The following is a 21,607-nucleotide window of genomic DNA, read 5'->3' as shown; positions in this document are numbered from 1 at the left end:
GAAGCAGGGAGAGGCTGGCTGACTAGCTAGGACATCTCCAGGAGAGAGACACTGAATGTGATTTGCTGAGCATGGGGTAGGCCTGTGCCTACCATGCCAGCACTCAGTGGGATGATGAGGCAGTGGGACAGTGGGTTTGAGACTGCCTGGACCACACTGTGAGACCCAGGCTGACTTGAGTGACATAGGGGAGACCTTGTCACAAAGCAAACCAAAATGAACAAAACTCATCTCTCCTCCCTCATCCCTGCTGCCTGCAATGTGATGGCTAGAGTAGGGCAGCTTGGATGCTGAGGACAAAAGCCAACTCCAGCTGGGCAGAGAACAAACTAAGAAGAACAGGAGCCTAATGACCACACTAGCCTGAGGCTGCTGACTTCTTGGTATCTTCAACATGGAGGAGAAGTACCCTTCTCCGCTACCATTGTTTTCATTGTTTTTCCTGTTTTGTGCAATTGAACAGGATTCTAACTGAGGGAGAGACAGCTAAAGAATGTTGATCTAAGTAGCACCAAAAAAAAAAAAAAAAAAAAAAAAAAAGAAAGAAAGAAAGAAAATGCAAAAATTTCACAAGTTTCTGTGGCCTCAGTTAAGTTCATTTTATATGCAGCAACTCAAGTGCATATCATTTGAAAAGAAAAATACACCTAAAGAAAAAAATCTACCGTAAGTTAATTTTTTCTATGAATTTTTCATGGGTAGAAAAGTCCTTACTCAGGGCTGTGGAAACCTGAAATGCGCAGAGGCAAGTCTGTTCCTGTCTACATCACAGAAACCCAGATGCTTCCACACTGACTCCCCAAAAAGAGACTCATTACCCAGTGCCGCTGCGCTGCTTCGAGTGGGCATTTGCCATATGGCTTGGTGCTCTAATCATTTCCTGGTACTTGACACAAATGGAGCAGAAGAGTTTTGCGAGGAGCTCATGCTCGCAGACAGGTCTTTCCCAAAGAACAGCTGTGCCTCAGAGCTGACTTTCTCGATTTGCAACGTGTGGACACGACACTCAAACATTTACAAGTGAGCAAACCCTCAAGTCACTTGGACTAATTCCAGACATCAGAGACTACAAAGTTTTAGCAACGTTCTGAGGGCTCAGCTGTCTATACGCTCCAGCCAAAACCTCAGAACCACCTGAGTCTGAAAGGAGGCCATGTGGATGTTACCATCAACTGAGGGAGAGAAAGGACATGAGAAAGATCTGCCTCCAAAGCTCACAGAGTAAGCCCCATGCCTCCCTCCACTCTTGCCCCCACTTCTGCAGGTGACACCAGGACCCACAGCTCTGGTCTTGCTCCTGCTTACAGGTGCCCACGGGACCATACCGACGAGCTAACAAGCTAGACAGACATGCACACAAAACGAAGAACTTCCCAGCTGAGCTACTTTGAGTGACTGTTAAGAGAAGACAAGTAACTTGCATTAGCAAACACCCCCAAATGTTAGGATAAAGTCAGCTTCCTATACACTCATTTCATGCAGCTGGAAACTCCACTCTGTAAATATTTATCCCTCAACCCGGGACTTAAGACAGGAGATCAACTACCACCTTGAATAGAGCCAGTCACTAGCAGACAAAGAGGATTCTGGGAGGCATCTTTTATCAGGAACTGGACCTTGGGCACAAATTGGCACATGTCATTGCATGGACTCCATGCTACTAAAATGAGCAAGAAAAGGTGTCCTAGTGGAAGGCTGGAAACATCTAACTAGCCTGTGAGCAGCAGTCGCAGAAGGTGGCGACAGCGTCCTCTTCCGGGACAGAGGCAGCTGTGGTCACTGAGTGATATAACAGAGGTAATGCCTGTCTTTGGATCGAAGGGCAGGCAAGTCTGTCATTCATAAAATATTTGGGCTCCCTAAGCATAGGGCTTGTCTTAATTAGGGTCATTATCACTGTGATGAAACACCATGTTCAGAGCAACTTGGGGAGGACAGGGTTTATTTCAGCTTACACTTCCAGGTAACAGTCCATCACTGAGGGGAGTCAGGGCAGGAACCTGGAGGCAGGAGCTGATGCAGAGGTCATGGAGGGGTGCTGCTTCCTGGCTTACTCTCCATGCCTTGTTCAGCCTGCTTTCTTATAGCATCCAGGAGCAGCATCCAGGGATGGAGTCACCCACAATGAGCAGGGCCCTCCCCATCAATCACGAATTAAGAAAATGCCCTCCAGGCTTGCCGATAGCCTGGTCTTATGGAGGCTTTTTCTTAATTGAGGTTCCATCTCAGATGACTTTAGCTTATGTCAAGTTGACACAAAACTAGCCAGCACATGGCCGTTCTTTTGTAACCAAATCCACTGCTTATGAAGATGTCACCTGACCCTCCCTTCACCTTGGGGAACTGCGGTAGGAGACAGTGGCACAGGAAAACCCTGATACCCAGATGCTGGTACGGCTGCTGTATCCTTTGTCTCTGGTCAGGATTCCTATGCCTTCTTACAGTGTGTGTGAGGCTGCCCAATGCCAGTTTAGCAATTTGTACAGAGGGTGAACTGTCAGCCCCTTTGCCATTCTTGAAAAATATGAAGATAAATTCAGGATTGCCCTGATGACCCATTAAATACTACACGGGAAGAACAGCTGAGGGGCCGTCAGGAAGACTTCCAAGGCCCTGACCACACTTGCTCCACACTCCACACAAATATATTACTCCTGACAGAAAGAAACTCAGATGAGAGAAATTGTTTATGCAAGTGTGGCCCGGCCGTCCTTGTATGGAAGGTGATTAGGGCGTCCTGAGCCTAGTGAGAAGAGCCTGCGGTGGGACTGGGGGGTGAAGGCAAGGCAGGGAAGGGCACCCAGAGCTGTCCTGGATTGTAGGACCTAAAAGCTTTCAGGAGTTACAGCAACAGGTGTTAATGGGCTCCTGGCAACCATGTGGGGCCGAGCAGGAGTTGGATGCCATGTCTGTCCCATAAACTCACAGACCAGCTAGGCTTCTTTTTGTTTAGAGGAAGGAAGGTTCTGGCAATGAAGAAACAAAACTTGCCAAGGAATATGGTGTGACAGCTGTCTTTCCTATATGATCTCAAATCCTCTTAGAGTGGTTATTTTTAGACAAGCTTTAAAATGAAATATAAGAATTCTAACAAAGAGGGGCCATGAACTGGGTTCAGCGAACAAAGTGCTTGGTACATCAGCATTGGGACCTGCTTTCAAATGTGCAGAACCTGAAGTGTGGGCCTGTAATCCCAGCACCCCTGAGACAGAAAATAGGAGAATCCCTAGAAGCTTCAGGCCAGTAGCCTGGTGCATACAGCCGTAAGCAAGAGACACTATCTCAAACAGAGGGGATGGTGAGGTCCAAGGACCTCCACACATGCTGTGGCATGAGAACACCCACACATCACACATCATCTACACATGCACACTACACATCACACACATCACATACACGTACACACTACACATCACACACATCACATACACGTACACACTACACATCACACACATCACATACACATGCACACTACACATCACACACATCACATACACATGCACACTACACATCACACACATCACATACACGTACACACTACACATCACACACATCACATACACGTACACACTACACATCACACATCATACACACATACATGGATTCTAAAAACAACACCTCTGTTTTAGTTTGTTTATTCTTTCACTTACCCCAATATAAAACAAGCTATCACTGCTGCCAAATTTCTCAAGGCCACAAGAGGACAATGTGAGGGCCTCAAAATACCAGTGAGGTAGAAACTGAGCCAGGCTCTCCACTAAGGCAAACAGGGCATCACACCCAGTGGGGACGACATAACCAAGTACGGCGCCATTCTCTCCAGCCTCGCGCAACACCATCTCCTCTAGACCTGAGAAGCCCAGCAGCCTACCTTCTCTTCACTGAGCTACGAACAGAGCGCCATAGTGATGAGCAGACAGCTGCAAAACCAAGCAGAGGTCTATGAAATCAGAGACTGAGCCCAGTTTGCGGCTGTGACTAATTAGCGGTTCTAACTGTGCTCACCCAACACCTAGCTAGAGGCATGTGTGATCGCTGCTGTGTTGTGTGGAAATGAGACCTGGCTGGTGGGCAGTTCCAGTCATGACTGAGGCCTTGCTGAGGGTGAGGCCCACCTGAGGCCCTTCCTTTGTTATTCTTTGGGACTCACTAGCACTATTGAGGAGCGTGCCCTGGCCTAACTGAACTACAAACCTGCACTTGACACCAGCAGGCCCTCTGCAGGTCAGCTCTGAACCGACATGGCCAGCATCTCTCTCCATCACGCAGAGCACTCCTATCTGGCTGGGGAGCTCTTCAGGGAAACATGCTCCGCACCTGCCTGTGCACACTCCTGAACTGCTGTCCTAATGTCTCTATAATATATTAACAAGCCATGGCCGAAGGGAGTTCTGCTGAGATAGGCAGTAATTTGAACCATTTGGACCAAATCCTAGAATGCACGCGGTATGCTGAGCCCCACAGTTTAGGAACATGTGCGTCTGCTCTGAAATCGAGAAACAGAACCATAAGACATTAGCTTTCACGTGACCAGGCCAGGGCTGAGTCCAAAACTACTAACTGGCCTTTCATAGGGAGGATCAGAGTTAGAAGGCACAGACGCTGAGCACTGTCAAATCAATGTGAGTCCAGGAACTCATCCTGTGTTTCAATGGTGCTTCCAGCCTGACAGGCATGCGCTTCCCCTGGCCTTCTGCCCTTGCTATTGTCCAATGCCCTCCATTGTTTTCTAACAGTAGAACACCCGTGTGTCCATCTGGACAGTCTGAAAACTATCTCATTGTTTGAGTGTAGTTTGTTCTACTGGGGGGGGGGGGGGGGAAGCAGGCAGCTTCTCAACCTCCTTTCAGCCCATACACAGGTCACAGAGCTAAGCAGCTCTAATTAAAGAGCCGACAGGCCATGTGCTAAGGTGCATCAGAGTGCATGATGTTCATGCCAGCAGTCTCTGGTTCAAGGAGTGTGTCAGCCAGAGATTTTGTCTGACCAACTCTGCCATCTCACCTCTGAGGCCAAGTTTTCAGAGCACAAAGCAAAACACCTGGCTTCTCTGTGCATAGACATTCTTCTAAAGAGCTCAAAGGAAACACCAAGCATGTCCCAGTCATAAATTATATTGGAAACTAAGACCCAAAACCCCACACAGGATAATGCCCCCAAATAAACCATATTATAGACCACAGACTAAATGTTACTTTTATTTTAAAAAAAGTCTTTGCAGATGTCACTGAGGCTGTTGAGATGAGGGTGCTATGTGTCTCTATACGAGGGATAGAAAAGGGGATTTGAGACATACAAAGAGAAACCTGTGTGAAGAAACAATGGGGGAACCTGGGGGAGGTACTGAGGACAGCAGTAACAGGGTCACAAACTAAGAGATGTGTGACAGTTGATCTTGACTGACAACTTGATAGAATTTGGGGTTAGCTAAGACACAAGTCTGCATGTCTGTGAGAGGGCTTCCAGGGAGAATTTGCTGTTGATTGGGCAAGGTTCTCTTCCCTCAGAATAGGCAGCACCTTCTATATGGTGGGCTGGATATAAAGAGGGCTGAGGGGAAAAAGCAGTGTATGCCTGTTAGCCTTGGCTTCTTGCTGGTGAGTGCATCTATCATTGCTGTTGTTGCTGGTGTCACCATCCTCTACTGACACTGGGCTCCATTTCTTTAGCCTTCCAATGTGTACTGAAGACCATGGCTCTCTAGAAACCTTCCAGGTCTCCAGGTCAGCCTGGGACTGCAGAGGCATCCAGATGTGTGGACTGAACAGTTACTGGGTCTCATGCGGTTTCCAGTGTATAGATGGTCACTGTTGGACTCTCCAGTCTGTACTGTATAAGCCAATCAAATAAATTCCCTCTTATAATATATGCTCATTCTATGTGTACTGTCCCTCTTGGCAACCCTGATCAAGACAGAATGCTGGAAGCCACCAAGGCTAAAACAAAGAACAGACTCCCCTTGGTGCTACCCATGAGAATGTGTCCCCTGACACTGCGATTTTGGTCTTTGGATTCTGGGTGTAGACTCCTAGCCTCCAGAACTGTGAGGTAAATATGTACATTTCTGTGGTTTTAAACTACCAAGTTTGTGGTCTTTTGTTATAGCAGTTATTAGAAACTGCTTCATCACAGAGGTATTGGTAGGAGGTATGTAGCTTTGTACAAAAGCTATCCTAAAGCACCCTGATTTCAATGATTACATGTGCATGCATGTACACATGCACACACACGTTGCTGTATGATTGAGTATTCTATGAAGTTATGAACAAACATCTATTCACTTCAGATAGGGTACTGTTGACAGAACAAAGTAATCATTTCACCAACGTCCAACTTGGTAAACCAATGAGTTTTATTAGGGTTACTTCCAGAAGCGTGGGTGGGGGTTGCTTACAGGAGTCTGAATGACTCAGAGGCAGCTGGGTCACTGAAAAGCCCACTCCAGCATGGATCACTTCTCAGAGACACTGCTGCTATCAAGCTCTCTGCAAAAACTTACAGGCTAGACGCGTTAGAGAGTCTCCTCTCCAATACCGGTTACACTTGTGCAGCCTAGGGGAGGGGCTTTCTGAACCTGGTTTCAGGAACTTCTTGAGACTTGTCTGTTGTTTATTCCCTGAGTCTCATACCCTCCACTTGCCTGCTCATCAGGACATGATGTTTTCATCTGGAGGAAACTTACACATGTCTGCAGGTGTATGTGGAAGCTGGAGATCCCATCGGGCTTCTCCTTTGGTGGCTTTCTATTTATCTTCCGAGACAGGGTCTTTCACTAAACCTAGTTCTCACTGACTGGCTGGACTAGATGGCAGGGGTCTGCCTATCTGGCCTGATATCTATCTCTACCCTAAGCTTTAGAAGTTTCTTATCTCTGCCTTTAGCTTTAGGGGTCTCCTTTCTCCACCCTTAGCTTTAGGGGGTGTGTCTATCTCTGTCCTTAGCTTTAGGGGTACGTCTATCTCTGTCCTTAGCTTTAGGGGTACGTCTATCTCTGTCCTTAGGTTTAGGATTATGCCTACCTTGTCCCTTAACTTTAGGAGCCTCCTATCTCCTCCCTTACCTTTAGGGGTCTGCCTATCTCTGCCCTTCCTGTGCTAGCATTATAAATAGATGATCAAGCCCTTTTTTATTATATGGGTGCTGAGGCTCCAAAATCAGATCCTCACGCATTAGCCTAACTATCTCCTCACATCCTCCTTGGTGGTTTTTAACAGAACTCAACTTCAGCCTCCAGCAAGTGGGCTCCGACAGCGCTGGATGGTAGGCATCTACCTCCCAGCTCTGCGTGATGCTCTCACCTGAAGCAGAAAGTAGAGAACATGAAGAGAAGATGCTCGGTTCTTACAACTAACATCTGAACGAGTAAGTGGGAAGTGGGCAGAGCATAACAAATAATTAAGCAACTTCCCACAAATGAGCCTCCTAGTGCAGCTATGTCTGTGTCTGTGTGTGGGTGTGTGTCTACGTAGGAAGAACATCCTAGAACAAATGACGTGTAATATTTACAAACATGATCAGCTCTCTACAGTAACTTGTCAGCAGGCTGTTCCCCGAAGGTTTGTCTACATTGATGAAAAATCAGAGACCCGTATGCCTGCTCATAGAGGACTGGATAAATGCTGCTTAATTTCATATAGCTGTTAAAAAGAGTAGCATGTATATATTGATATGACTGATTATTAATGAGTAAATATTAGGTGAAGAAATGAAGGCAAGTTTCAGGCAGAATTATAGCATTGTCTCATATTAGGCAAGGCAATCTATACTAGTATTAATACACAGGAATGACACAATATACATATGGATCTATACCTATTTACAAATTCATCAGGTAGGTATACATCCGATGTGCAGTAAGCTGCGGCACCTTTACAGAAGGAGCAGAGTTGTTGGGAGAAGGCAAGCAGAGTGGACTCACTCACTTGGGCTGTGGCCGTATCATTTCAAACTGAAATGATTTTCCTTACATACTTTTAAATGTTTCTATTTTATGCTGCTCTGAGAAGCATGGTGAAATATGCCGTTCTGCTCCATTCTACCCATACCACGGACCATCTCCTAGTCCAGACTGGCTGGTCTGTATATGCTGTCTGCCCACTAATCACTCAATAGCCACCTACTTTCTCAGTCTGATTTTTATAGCATCCTAATGTTTGTGCTCAAGTAACCTGTATTTTATTTGAAATGGCTCCCGTGTGCAAGCGGAGCGATGTTGCCTGGCAATTTGAGTATGCTAAAGCTGTAAAGTATTTCCTTGTACTGACAAAGTGTGTGTGTGTGTGTGTGTGAGAGAGGGGGGGGGGAGGGAGGGAGAGAGAAAGAGAGAGAGGGAAGGAGAGGGAGGGAGAGAGGGAGAGGGAGAGAGGGGAGAGAGAGAGAAAGAGAGGGAGGGAGAGGGAGATAGGGAGAGGGAGAGAGGGGGAGAGAGAGAGAGAGGAAGGCGGGGACTGACTCTGAGTTGGGGAGACAGCCTGGCGGACAAAGCTCCTCAGGTGAGCACCTGTAACCCCAGCATGCCTATGGCAAGATGAGAGGCTGACAGGAGAATGCCTGGAAGCCATGGGCAGCTGGTCTGGCATCTGCAGAGGTGAACTAGACGCCATGCCTTAAAACAAGTGCACAGGGAGGACTGATACTTGAAGCTGTGCTCTAACCTCCATAGGCATGCCATGGCATGCGCACACGCACTCGCGCACATGCACGCACAAACACACACACACACACACACACACACACACACACACACACACACACTCATGAACATGCACATACCTGCCCCGCCACACACACCTAAAGAACTCCTGGGCAGGAGATATGGTTAAGAGCTCTGGCTCCTCTTCCAGACCCATTCTAAGCCGCTCGTAACTGCCTGAAGCTGCAGCCCCAAGGAATCCAACCCCCTCTTTTGGCCTCTGTGGGTACCCACACAAGTGGCATATACTCACAAATATACAGACACAAAATAATATTAGATTTTAAGACAATCCTACGTGGAGGTCTACAGTGAGAACAAACGTTGTCTGCGGAACTGTGAGGAAGGACTAAGGAAGCCGTGCTAGTTTTCGCTCTTCATCCCATGGCTACAGCGCCTGGGATGTGCTTGCTTAAGGAAGGAAGCCTATCCCACTCCGGTGGGCAGTACAACCTACCGGCATGCCCTGCGCCTCAGAAAGGGGGTTTGCAGGAGTCTTTCTATATATTTGGAGAAACAAACAAACAAAAATAAAAATAGCATAGACATAAACCTTTTGGTCCTGTGTGGCATGCAGCCTGGAGAACATGGGCATGTCCCAGTGACTGCATGCCAGAGCCCCCGTTCATAGACTCAGCAATGCCCACCTCAGCTGCATGGAATCGTGCCTGAACATGATGTAGGAGGATTTCTCTGAGGGGCCCTTCACCCCCAAAGAAGGAAGACTTTTTCCCCAGGAAGCCAATGGTCCCTGCAGGGTTTGTCAGTGGCAGCCATCTTGGTTTCCATAGCTGCTGCCAGGAAAAGTACACTGAGCTCTGTCATAGACTGAGAGAGCGCCTGGGATGAAAGGCCTTGTCCATATGAAACACTAGTTTGGATAACGTGACGCACGCTGCTCAACTGCACACCCGAGGGTGGGAGGACGGCTGGGTGTACACACTGACACAGAGTCTACCATGGATTCAGGGGCTCAGAAGAGATGGAAAAGGGCACCTCAGGCCCCAATGCAGAGAAGTGATATCTAGACAAGGAACTACGGTTCTTGCCAAGGATAGCAGTGCACGCCTTAAATCCCAGCACTGGGAGGCAGGGGCATATGGAGTTCAAGGTCAGCCTGGTCTACAGTGAGTTCTAGACCAGCCATGACTATATAATAGAGAGATCTTGTCTCAAAACAAACACACACTGCGATTCTAGTCTTTTTAGGGTACATGAGAGCATGGATCACTTCAGTCAGCAACACAAGCTATGAGGCTACTTGACAAGTCCCTACATACACACTACTTGAGATGGCATCTCGTGAAATTACTAGGGTTTGCCTACTGAAAGAAACCAAGCCCCTCTTCCTCCCATACAAGATGAACTGTTTATTCTTCAAAGTACATTTTGTCAAGTTTTGCCGAAGTTTTAAAATCAGTGACACTTTAAAATTCCTTATAGAAGTTTCAAGACTTTCATATCCTGTGTTTAAAACAAACTGTCAGGCAGATGCCCAGGATCAGAAACAAGGCCTCTCTATGGTAGAGCGACTCCATCTTGAAGGACTGTTATTAATTTAAAAGTATGGCCTAATAAATGTTTATTATTCAGCTTATATTTATTACCATGGTATTCTCAAACCTGCTATCAGTCAAAAAAGACACAGACACCTGTTGTATTTTTTAGACCAGTCTTCCCCTGGGGCATGGCAGATATTACCTCCTAAGCTGTTTTTTACTTCCCAAGTCCCTGTACCCATGTTTCTAATAACTTCGACGGGGCTACCTCCCATCTGTAATCCCAATATACTCGTTCATGTTGTCCATCTCCTCCATCCATGCCAACCTCTTCACCTAACCCATCTAGGCGGCTCCATTCCCTCCTCCTCCAATACCTGTCCACTTCTTCTCCCAAGATCCTTCTCTCCCCAAGCCTATGCTATTCTGCCCTGCCCAGGTTTAGGACTTTTAATCAGCCAATCAGGAATAATGTCTTAGGTGAGGTTAAACAGCAATACTTGGGGTATGTGACAGTTTGCTCGTAACTAGTAATTAAGAATCTGGGGTGGGGTAGGGGGTAATGAATACAAAGCACTAGACCACACACTAACAAAGGATGAATCCCAATGAATTAAAAATTTTAGTTCCATTTACTTCGTGCTTCCACTTGCAGCATTAACATCCAAGTGGAAGGAACTCCACCTGTCTTGCTGCTGAGGAAACTGACAGGATAGGATGCTGCTTAGTCTGGCTCTTTGAGAAGCCAGTTAGGGTGAGAACAGAGCTCTAGGCTCAGACTTCCAGCTTAGCGCTGAGATTTCTAGCATAGGGTGCTAGAATGCAAGCTCTTCAGTTCCAGACTGTCAGGGGTATCTGAGGGCTGTGTTACTGCAGATAGCCACACACCAGGCCCAATGAGACAGGCACCTGGGGACAAACATGGAAGACCCTCTCCCTGAAGTAGGACGAGGACACTGAGAGCAAGGCACACAGCTGACTCAGGGCAATGTTTATCCATTTCCCCCCATCCTGGCAGCCGAGGTCACTGGCATCATTCAGGGTGACATAGGTCCGTCTTGCCTCTAAAACCCTTTAGAGCTTTCACGACCACTTACAGACAGAAAGCCTGACTTCCCCTCCACAGTAGGACTCAAGATATAACCAGAGAAAACTGCTACATGGCTTAAAAAAAATTCCCCCTCTACGCTAACTCAGAAGTGACTATTTAAAATAACTATTGCTCTAATCCAATGTGAGCCTTTCAGCCATAAAAGGAAGACATTTTGGGAGCTAAGAAATTTCGCATCTTTATCACAAGTGTTCTGAAAGCTTAACTGGGTTTTTGTAGAAGTGCTAAGGTCATAGGACACTCAGGTCACTTTATGAGAACTTGGATGGAAGGCAGGGTACACAAACACCCGTGAGAGCCCCAAACACTTCAGATATGAAAACTTGCATATCAGAAACTAAATAATGGTACCCACCACATGGCGTCCATCTCGACTCTCCTAAGAAGGCCCCACTTTTCCTAGGGTAGTGTCTGGGTTAGGTAAAAACCAAATAGATTACGAACTCCACAGATGATTCCCCATACATTCGTTGTTAGCATTCTGCTTCGGTCTGCCTACCTGTGATGTCATTGCTTACCTGCCACTGGGGCGTGGCCCTGCCCAGGGCTACATAAAAGGACAAAGCCTCCTCGTGGTCCCACTCTACTCCCTCTTACTCTCTCTCTCTCTCTACCCTCTCTCTCTTCTTATTCTTCCTGTCTGTCCCTGTCTGTGTTTCTCTCTGGGGTACCCCTCCCCGCATTCCTTGTCCCCCCATGCTCATTTAATAAACTCCTCTATAACATATTATCTGCTGCCTGGTATCTCTTATTATATCTTATTATCTGTTATCATTGTCTTTATGTTAAACATAACCCTCATGACAGTAACTCGAAAGCTAGCAGTTGTTCTGAGAGGTCAACCTAACGTGTGTGGTGCTAAAGAGGGTGGAAGCTAGAGCCGTGTGCTGCTTTTATCTGCAGATGCTGTGGCTCTGAACTGCTCTTTCATCAGAAATGATGAGACTCCAGGTTCCTAAGGATCCTCGGGACATCTCCAGGCCAATCTCAGAATGAAGGTGGCCCACACTTGCTGTCTGTGTCTAAAGGCTGAGTAATCCTGAACCCTGAGGAAAAGCTGTAGAGCTAGCATGTGATCTGGGCAAGGCCCTTACCAAGCACATAAAGGCACTCTGTCCTTGCTTTCCACACTAGATACTGTTACTTCACCCTGGCACAAAGGACTGGAACCCACAGTTGTGAGCTAATACGCTTAAGGCTGCATGACAAGATGAGTTAGGATTGGCTCCTACCTGGCTGGGTTCTCCAGGGGTCTGCTGGCTGGGAGTGATCAAGCAAACTAGAGGTGGCAACTGCTCCTCTCAGCTGCTCTGCTCCCCCACCGCCTGGTTCTACTCTCACGTGCCCAATTGCACTGTGTGTTAAGCTCTCCAAAACAAATTAATTCCACCTTAATTTCAAAAGCAAGAGCAAAAAGATGGCCCATAGCCTCTTCCCCTAGGAGACCCAATAGGCCCTGCCCATGCCAGCCCTCCCACCCTCCCATCCTCCAGCGAGGCTAGGGACACTACAGAGCTAAGGGCAGCTTTGCTTTTCTGAGAGCAAAAGCCTCTGCTGGAAGTCTGCAAGTTCAAAGGCCAATGCAACTGAAGAGATACCAGGCAGGATGCATCTCACAGAGGGGCAGCAGGTCCTTAGAACAGGAAAGAAAAGGATCCACAGTTCAGAATGGATGGGCTTGGAAAGCACCTTCCTCCTATTTTACCAAAATGGTGGAGTTCAAATGCTAGAGGAAAGGACAGAGATCAGGAATGTCAGAAGTTCAAAAATGTCACAAATGACTGCTATTACTGTCACTTTCTGTGCACACTGCATCCTGTAAAAATACATGGTAGAATTTGCAGGCAAATGGATGGAACTGGAAAAGATCATCCTGAGTGAGGTAACCCAGGCTCAGAAAGACACACAGGGCACGTACTCACTTGTAAGTGAGTATTAGCCATAAAGTACAGGATAACTATGCTACGATCTACAGACCCAAAGAAGAGAAGCAACAAGGGGGGCTCAAGGGAGGATGCTTGAATTCCCATTAAGAAGGAGAAATAAAACAGACAGTGACAGTGGAAGGAGAGCTCTCATACCAGGCGGCCTCAGTGGTGAGCAAGGCAGCCATGGCCAAAATTGAGGCTCTGGACCTGCCGGGCAAGAAGGAGGAGCTGCTGAGACAACAGGACGATCTGAAGGCGGAGCTGTCTCAGCTTTGGGTCGCCAAGGTGACAGGCGGTGCTGCATCCAAGCTCTCCAAGATATGAGTCGTCTGCCCGTGTCCTCACTGTCATTAATCAGACTCAAAAAGAAAACCTCAGGAAATTCTACAAGGACAAGAAGTACAAGCCTCTGGACCTGCAGCCCAAGAAGACTAGCGCCCTGCACCGCCAGCTCGCCAAGCACCAGGAGAAGATGAAGACCAAGCAGCAGCAGCGGCAAGAGCGGCTGTACTTGCTGCACAGATGTGCAGTCAAGGCCTGAGGTGGCAAGGACAATAAAATGCAAGACTGAAAAAAAAAAGGGGGGAAGGAGAGAGGGGCCTGGGTGAGAGAGGGAGCGGAGGAGAGGGGGATGGGTGGAGGGAACCAGGTTTGGGGAGAGCAGCGATAGGGGTGAGAGGGCTGGGAGACAGAAGGGAAATTGGTGTTGGGGCATCTCTGGGGACAGTCTGGAGACCTGGGATTGGGGAGGCTCCTAGGAAGATATGGGGATGACCCTGGCTGAGACTCCAAGCAGCGGAGGCGGGGGAGGGGGGTACTGAGACTGAAGTGGTCACATCCTGTAGCCTGGCAGGATGTCCAGTGGAGGGAGGGGCACATCAACACCCATAAAAACCTGCACCCAAAATCTGTGCTGCCTACAAGATAAAAGAAGGAACAGAGATTAAGGGAATGGCCAACCAATGCCTAGGCAAACTTGAGACTCACCCCGTGGGAAAGCTCTAACCCCTGACACTCACTATTAATGATACTCTTCTATCCTTACAGACAGGAACCTAGCATAACTGTCATCTGAGAGGCTTCATCCAGCAGATAACGGAAACAGATGCAGAGACCCACAACCAAACATTAGGCGGAACTCAGGGAGTCCTGGGGAAGAGTTTGAGGAAGAATTGAGGGAGCTGGAGGAGCCAAGGACACCACAAGAAGACATACAAAGCCAACTAACCTGGGCTCCTTCAAGTAGAACCAATCAAGGCACTCCTGAGTGATGGGGCGGGTGTGTGTGGGGGGGGGGGATGTTGGTGCCCGGGGGTGGAGTATGGGGGTAGTGGGTGGGAGGGTGGGACTGAGAGGAGAGGAGGGAGTAGGGGTTGAGATTGGGATGTAAAATGAATAAATTAATGGAAATAAATAAATAAATAAAAATACATGGTGGGATGAACTGGTCCCTCAGAAGTCATCTTGCAGATAAAATGGGACTGGGGAATGTTTTGTTGTTGTTGTTGTTGTTTGTTTGTTTTTAATTTCATGATTTATTCATATTACATCTCAATGGTTATTCCATCCCTTGTATCCTCCCATTCCTCCCTCCCTCCCATTTTCCCCTTACTCCCTCCCCTATGACTACGACTGAGGGGGACCTCCTCCCCCTGTATATGTTCATAGGGTATCAAGTCTCTTCTTGGTAGCCTGCTATTCTTCCTCTGAGTGCCACCAGGTCTCCCCCTCCAGGGGACGTGGTCAAATATGGAGCACCAGAGTTCCTGTGAACTGTGAAGAATGTTCTGTCCATTGGCTAGATCTGAGTAGGAGTTTGAAGTTTACTGCATATATTGTCCTTGGCTGGTGCCATAGTTTGAGCAGGACCCCTGGGCCCAGGTCTGCCTATCATAATGTTCTTCTTTTAGGTTTCTAGGACCCTCTGGATCCTTCTATTTTGCCATTCTCCCATGCTTCTCTCACCTAGAGTCCCAATAGGTTGTCCTCCCCTCTGTCCCAGTTTCCTGGTAAGTGAAGACTTTCATGGGACATGCCCCTTGGACTAGTGTGCAGATATAAGTGAGTATATACCATTTAACTCTTTCTGCTTCTGGGTTAACTCACTCATTATGATCATTTCTAATTCAATCCATTAGTCCACAATTTTCGGGAATTCCTTGTTTTTAATAGCTGAGTAGTATTCCATAGTGTAAATGTACCACAGTTTCTTTATCCAGTTTTTTTAAATTCAAATGCAAAACAATCTCGCACCTCTCAGTGGGTCACAGAACAGGGGGGAAAAAAAGGAGGGGGTGTCATTAAATCCATCATAATTTTAAAAACTGTCCAGCTAAAAGATAAGTGAAAGCAGAAGTCATAAAATGGTTGTGTGAACTGACTACTATTTTCTAGGTACCTAACAGATGGCTTAGCAGCAGGTTGGTGGCCACCATCTTCCTGAATCAGCCTCAGGCATAAAAACATCTGCACTATGAGACACCAACATTCTCACTCTACTCCTTGTGAATCCTGCAGGCCTAGCTTCCTTGCCTGCTCCCTTCTCTGCCCAGGCGCTGATGCTGGCCACCACCATCACTTCCTGAAACTTGACCTGCCATGGTGCACTTCTGTACTATGATGGCTCTGTCCTTCCTCAACTCTCCTCATGGCATGCTAGGCGGGCACCCTGTCTCTTGCTGTCCTCATGGAACTCTGAGACCAAGCCATTGTTTTATGTGCATGGCCTTTAAGGTGGTACACAGAAGATGTTTCACAAATGCTTGCTGAATAAATTACACCATTGTCTTGGACCTTTTCATGATCCATCTGGCTTGGAGCCACTTGATTCCTTCCTTTTCCTTGCAGCTCTTCCCTCACTTGGAAAGCCCTGTGTCCACCAGTGTAGTTACAGTGACTGCAATTTCCCATGAGTGACCGCACCATTACCCAATCAGTCAACTCAGAGCCTACTTGAGTTAGTTAGGATTACTACTGCTGCCATGAAACACCATCACCAAAAAGCAAGTTGGTGAGGAAACAGTTTACTTGGCTTACACTTGCACAATGGAGCCCATCAGTGAGGTCAGGAGCTTGGAGGCAGGAGCTGACACAGAGGCCATGGAGGGGTGCTGCTTGCTCAGCCTGCTTTCTTACAGAACCCAGGACTACCAGCCCTGGGAAGGAACCACCCGATATGAGCTGAGCCCTCCTCCCTCAATCACCGTACGGTCAGATCTATGGAGGCATTTTCTCAATTGAGGCCTCCTTTTAGATAATTCTAGCATGTGTCAAGGTGACATAGAACTATCCAGCACAACTGACCCCTTGTCAACTTGTCATACAAACACATCACTGTTAAACCACCACACACATTAATAAAGTCATAATATAAAATATTTTACAAACGTAATTAGTCCCACGGCCTTAAAAATCCAAACCCTTTAAAACTGCCTCTTTAAAAATATCCAGTCTCTTTTAAAATCCAAATTCTCCTCAAATTCCCAAAAACCTCTTTTAAATTAAAGTTTAAAGTCTCTCAACTGTAGGCTCCTGTAAAATAAAAAAATTAATTAAGTACTTTCTTACTTCAAGAGAGAAGAACCAGGCACAGTCACAATCTAAACGAAGCAAAAGCAACTCCAACTGTGTAAATAACTCAATATCCAATTATCTGGGACTCACGATCTCCTGGGCTCCTCCCAAGGGCTTGGGTCGTCTCCAGCTCCACCTGCTGTAGCACACACAGCTTGTCTCCGAGGCTCTGGCTGCCTCCACTCCACAGCTGCTGCTCTTCTTGGTGGTCACCCCATGGCCCTCGCAACTCCAAAACAGCTTCAGTCGCTTGCTTAACTTTCACCAACAGCCTCTCTTGGGCTCTCTCCAGACCTTCCAGCCCTGCCATACAGTGCCAAGCCTCAGCTGCCCTCCATGACCCCTTCATGCCTTCCAAACCAGTACCACCTGGGTGACTCTTACATCACCAAGTTCAGCTGCCAGGATAAGGTTTAACAATGGCCACGTCTGGACCACAGCTTTTGTATGCTGACCTTGAGGAAACCCTTTCCTTGAAGGTTTCACCTCAATGATCTCTTAATTACTGCTAATTTCTTTGCTTCAGCTGAACAGCATCAATTGTCCCCGTAACACAAAGGTCTCACTTCAATGGCACTTGTCTCTTATTAATCATAGCTGTCTCTTCAGCTCACCAGGGCGACAAAATAGCAAAACAGTCCTGATAGAATCTCTGAACTTTCCCCTGAAACGTCACAAGCCAGGCTGCTCTCGACATTCTTATCCAAGCTCCTACAGAACACCCCACTGGGCTTTTAACACTCAATGGCTTTTCTAGCCTTTCTGTAGTCAGGTCTGCCACAGCAATACTGCACAGTCCTGGTACCTCTGTGTGGCCCTTCAACACTGTTCATCATCACTTGTTCCTGGTCCAGGGCCTAGGAAGACCCCAAGCTGGCTCTTGTGACCCTTGTAAGTCCCATCTTCCAGCAGTTAGCCCCTCAGCCCCACTCCAGTGATGACTGCCACCCACTGAAGAGGACAGCAGAAAGGAATGGGCAAAACGGAGAATCCTTTTTTTAAAAAAAGTCTAAAAATTAAAATGGGTGCAAGAATGTCACTAGATCCAGGGCCAGGGTGTGTTACACCGGAAGGGGACTTCCTCAGACTGTTATTCATCAGCAACAACTTCCCGCTCCAGCTTATTTGAGATAAAGAGGTGACAAAGGCCAGAACCCACGTGAGGCTTTCTGTCTCCTTCCTCTACCTCCAACCATCTTTCTGAAGTGAATCCATCACTCGCCCCTGGAGGGGAGGAGGCGAATGCGAAGGCGACCATGCCCACTTTGACTCTTTCCACAGTATTCAGTTCAATGCTCAAAATGGCTTTTCCTCCCACGCTCACAGTTCATCAGCTTCTATAATATTTAATAAGGCTGTTTGACTACATTAATTAAGCACAACTGGCTCCAATACATTTTGGAACCACACGTTTGCCTGCTAAGCATGAGCCCACGTGGTAGGAGCAGCAGGGTGTAGGCAGAGGGCTCAGGCTGTTGTCCTCCCATTTCTGTGCCTGCACAGAACTGGCACCGAGCCCTGACTTGGAAATGCTAGCTGAGTAGACGAACGGGCCACAGTCCAGCTTGTCCCTCCCCAGAACTCCTACTGCAGATCCAGGCTGGCTACCCAGCCTTCCACGTCTTGCTTCCATTCACTCACGACCTGCATAACGGGAGCAACATGTTCTAACTCAGACCCAGAGTGCTATGACATTGGTGGGTGAGTGTCTGGCCCTTGCTGGTCTATATGTCAGCACACTGGAGATGAGGTGCGATTTCAGACCAAAGGCACATGACACCTGGTACCCACCTCACTCCTTGTGATCCAGATTAATTTTTTGATAGCTAACACAGCAGGGTTCTGGATTGGGACAGTGAACAAGAGAAGTGTGTTGGCAGATTTATGTCAACTTGGCAGAAGCTAGGATCATTCTAGAACAGGGAACTTCAGCTGAGAAAATGCCCCACCAGATTGGCCTGCGGACATGTTCTTGATTGACGGTAGATGTGGGAGGGCCCAGCTGGCAGTGGGCGATTACACCCCTGGGCTGGTGGTTCTTGGTGCTATATGAAAGCAGGCTCAGCAAGCCATGAGGAGCAAGCCAGCACGCAGCACTGCCCCATGGTCTCTGCTTTAGTCCCTACTTCCAGGTTTCTGACCTGACTTCCCTACATGGTGGACCGTGATGAAATAAGCCCATTCCTTTCCAAAGTGCTTTTGGTCAAGGTGTTTTAGCACACCAACAGAAATCCTAACCTAGAAGTTCAGCAGAGACGACTCCGGCGTGTCCCACTGGCTGTCTTATGGATGAGATCCTCAAAGCAGGAGTCATGGTTCCCCACTTGTCTTCTCCATGGCTCAGGAGAAGGAGGAGGCAACAGGAGGCCAGAATGACGAGCTAACCGTGTGGTTATAAACTGTTGATAAAAATAAGGCCCAGTGCAAACCAGTGACTGACTGAGAGGTAAGCATACTGCTCCCTTCTCCATGGGCCTCAGGCTGGGACAGAGGCAGGAGTGAGAAGCCAGGCAGAGCGCCTCTCACAGGCAGGAGTTGAGTCTGGGAGAGTGAGCAGCGGGGGGTGGGGGGGGTAGGGGGGTAGGGGTGTGTGTGGGGGGGTGGGAGAGTAAGCGGGGGAGGGGCACTGCGCTTCAGAGAAAGAGCACAAATAGAACTTTTTTTTCAGGCTTGCAACCAATTCAGTTAATAGGACTGACCTCCCTCAGATGCTGAAAGCATTTGTGAGCCCTTCAGGCTTCTAATAATATCACAAGAAGAGGCGAGCAACAAACACATTGCTGTCCTGACTGATTACAGCAGAGCGGCGGGAGGTGTTTAACACCAGTGTTCTATCCGGCTTGAAGGCTAAGCAGCTATACCTCATGATCCATCGCTTGTCCAATTCAAAGGTAAAGATGGGCCCAGGGGCTCTGAACCATTCAATTGGTGGTGGAAGGCCTTGTGGGGCTTCTCACAGACACTAAGTCCTAATACCTCTCTTTCTCAAAGACTTAGCTGCTATTAATTGGCTTTTCATATCACAAACTTCACATGGCACCCACGAGGAGCCAGGAGCCAGAGGGTAAGGTGCATTCCTGCCCAGCGGCTTGCCTATGCGAGTAACAGGTAGAAAAAGCCAATGGCTACAGGGTCACAACACAGAGCGGGAAGAGTTGGCACATTGAAAACAGAGGGAGTCTGGATCCATGGAAGAGGGCTGTAGTCCAGCCAGTTTGGAGGAAAGGGGCCAGGAGGAAGTAACAGGTGTTTTGAGTTCTAAAGGATGAATAAGGCTTAGGCAGATAAATAAGGGACACAACGTTTGAAAAATCTGGGAAAGTGCCTGGCTCTAGGGCATGCTGGGACCATAGAGGGCAGGCAGACTAGTGAATGTGGAGAGCGGTCTAGCTGGCCCAAGTTAAACTTGATCCCAGGAGCAGTGGCTGGTGAGCTCTTACCTGGGGAAGTGGTCAACCCACGAGTCATTACCTGAGGGTCCCCTGAACAGCTGAGTCTGTCCTGGGGCACCTTCTTTATTCACTGTTGCTGAGGCAAAGGCAGCTTAAAAGCCTCCTTAATAGGCAGGTCTCTAGCTAACAACTACACCTGCCTTCCCTCCCATAATGCCCCTCTCAGAGGCCACAGCTCCGTTCAATTGCATTCTAATTTAAAGAAGTGATGAACATATGCTTGTGTTCCATTTACAAGTTTTTGATTATCAGCCGGCATCGCAGCTGCAAATCACCCATTTTCTAGTATAATTGTTTTTACTTCTTTAGATGAAGAAGGAGGAAAGCATTTTTTAAATTACTAAAGTGCTTGAGCCACAGAGGGAGAGAAGAAGCCACCACCGCATCCTTTTGCCCAAGGCAATAAAATAGCAAGAGTTCAAAAAAAAAAAAAAAAAAAGCCAGGCAAGCTGTGGGCTACACTGGAGGGCACTGCTCACAGCGATCTCTACCTTAAACCCGGTCAAGACTGCAGAGAGCCAGGGCTGGCTGGTGGCAGGAACTGCAAATCCACAAGCAGCTCATAAGAAGCTGGGTTGCCCCGCCCCCCCCCCTGACTTTTGGGCCCTCTAGCTTTTTTTGTTTTCTGCCCCTAGGGGGACATTATAAAGATGACAATGTCTATAACTCAAGATGCATGCTCACAGCTCCAGTGCTCGGTCACACTATATAATTGGAGCTGGTGCATTAACTGGTTGGTGTGGGGGCGTCTTCCCAGCAGGTCTGGGGTGGGGCCGTGTGTGATGGGGGGTGGTGGTGGCTGAGGATGGGGCTGAGGACAAGCTTTGGTAGTGGATAAGAAGCAATGAGTTCGGGTCACTGGCTCAAACTGAAAAGATTGTACCACACATAGTTGCAGACCTATAGGCATCTTAATGACCCATTTAATTAGCATGTGACATTAAGTGGAGAGCAGGTGGAACTGAGAACATGCTCTGAGGATGACGGTAGGTTTTCAAAGTGCAGCTCAGATAAATGATGCTGGTCCTGGGGTGGCTTGCTCAGAGGGAGCTGTGCCACTGCACACACCATCCAGATCCTTAAGCTCTGTGCGCAACTACTGGGTCCCAGAGGATGGAAATGAGTATGATACATATAGTTCCCAATTAGAGGGGAAACCGGGATGCAGGAAAAAGCAGCTACTCCTACGGTAGCAAAGACAAATCACGACCATAGAAACGGCAACAGTAACAATAGCTAAACAGAACTCTAAGAGGCACTTTTTATGGTTTTGAACTCATACTCTCTGTTCCTTGTACCTACATTGCCCTGCATATTATCTTCACTCTGTGTTAAAACTATGCAGGGAAAAA

At 47.7% G+C, this 21,607-nt stretch overlaps 1 protein-coding gene and 1 pseudogene across 2 annotated transcripts in view; one reads left to right on the top strand and one right to left on the bottom strand.

The window, feature by feature from the left end:
* Positions 1-21,607, bottom strand: part of Nmnat3 (nicotinamide nucleotide adenylyltransferase 3) — a 112,893-nt gene that overhangs the window by 70,629 nt on the left and 20,657 nt on the right. The window lies entirely within an intron of this gene.
* LOC127184214 (60S ribosomal protein L35-like) lies at positions 13,414-13,771 on the top strand (annotated as a pseudogene).

The sequence above is a fragment of the Acomys russatus genome, chromosome 32 (assembly GCF_903995435.1).
Source record: "Acomys russatus chromosome 32, mAcoRus1.1, whole genome shotgun sequence".
NCBI lineage: Eukaryota > Metazoa > Chordata > Mammalia > Rodentia > Muridae > Acomys > Acomys russatus.
This window is presented reverse-complemented; position numbering and strand designations above follow the sequence as displayed.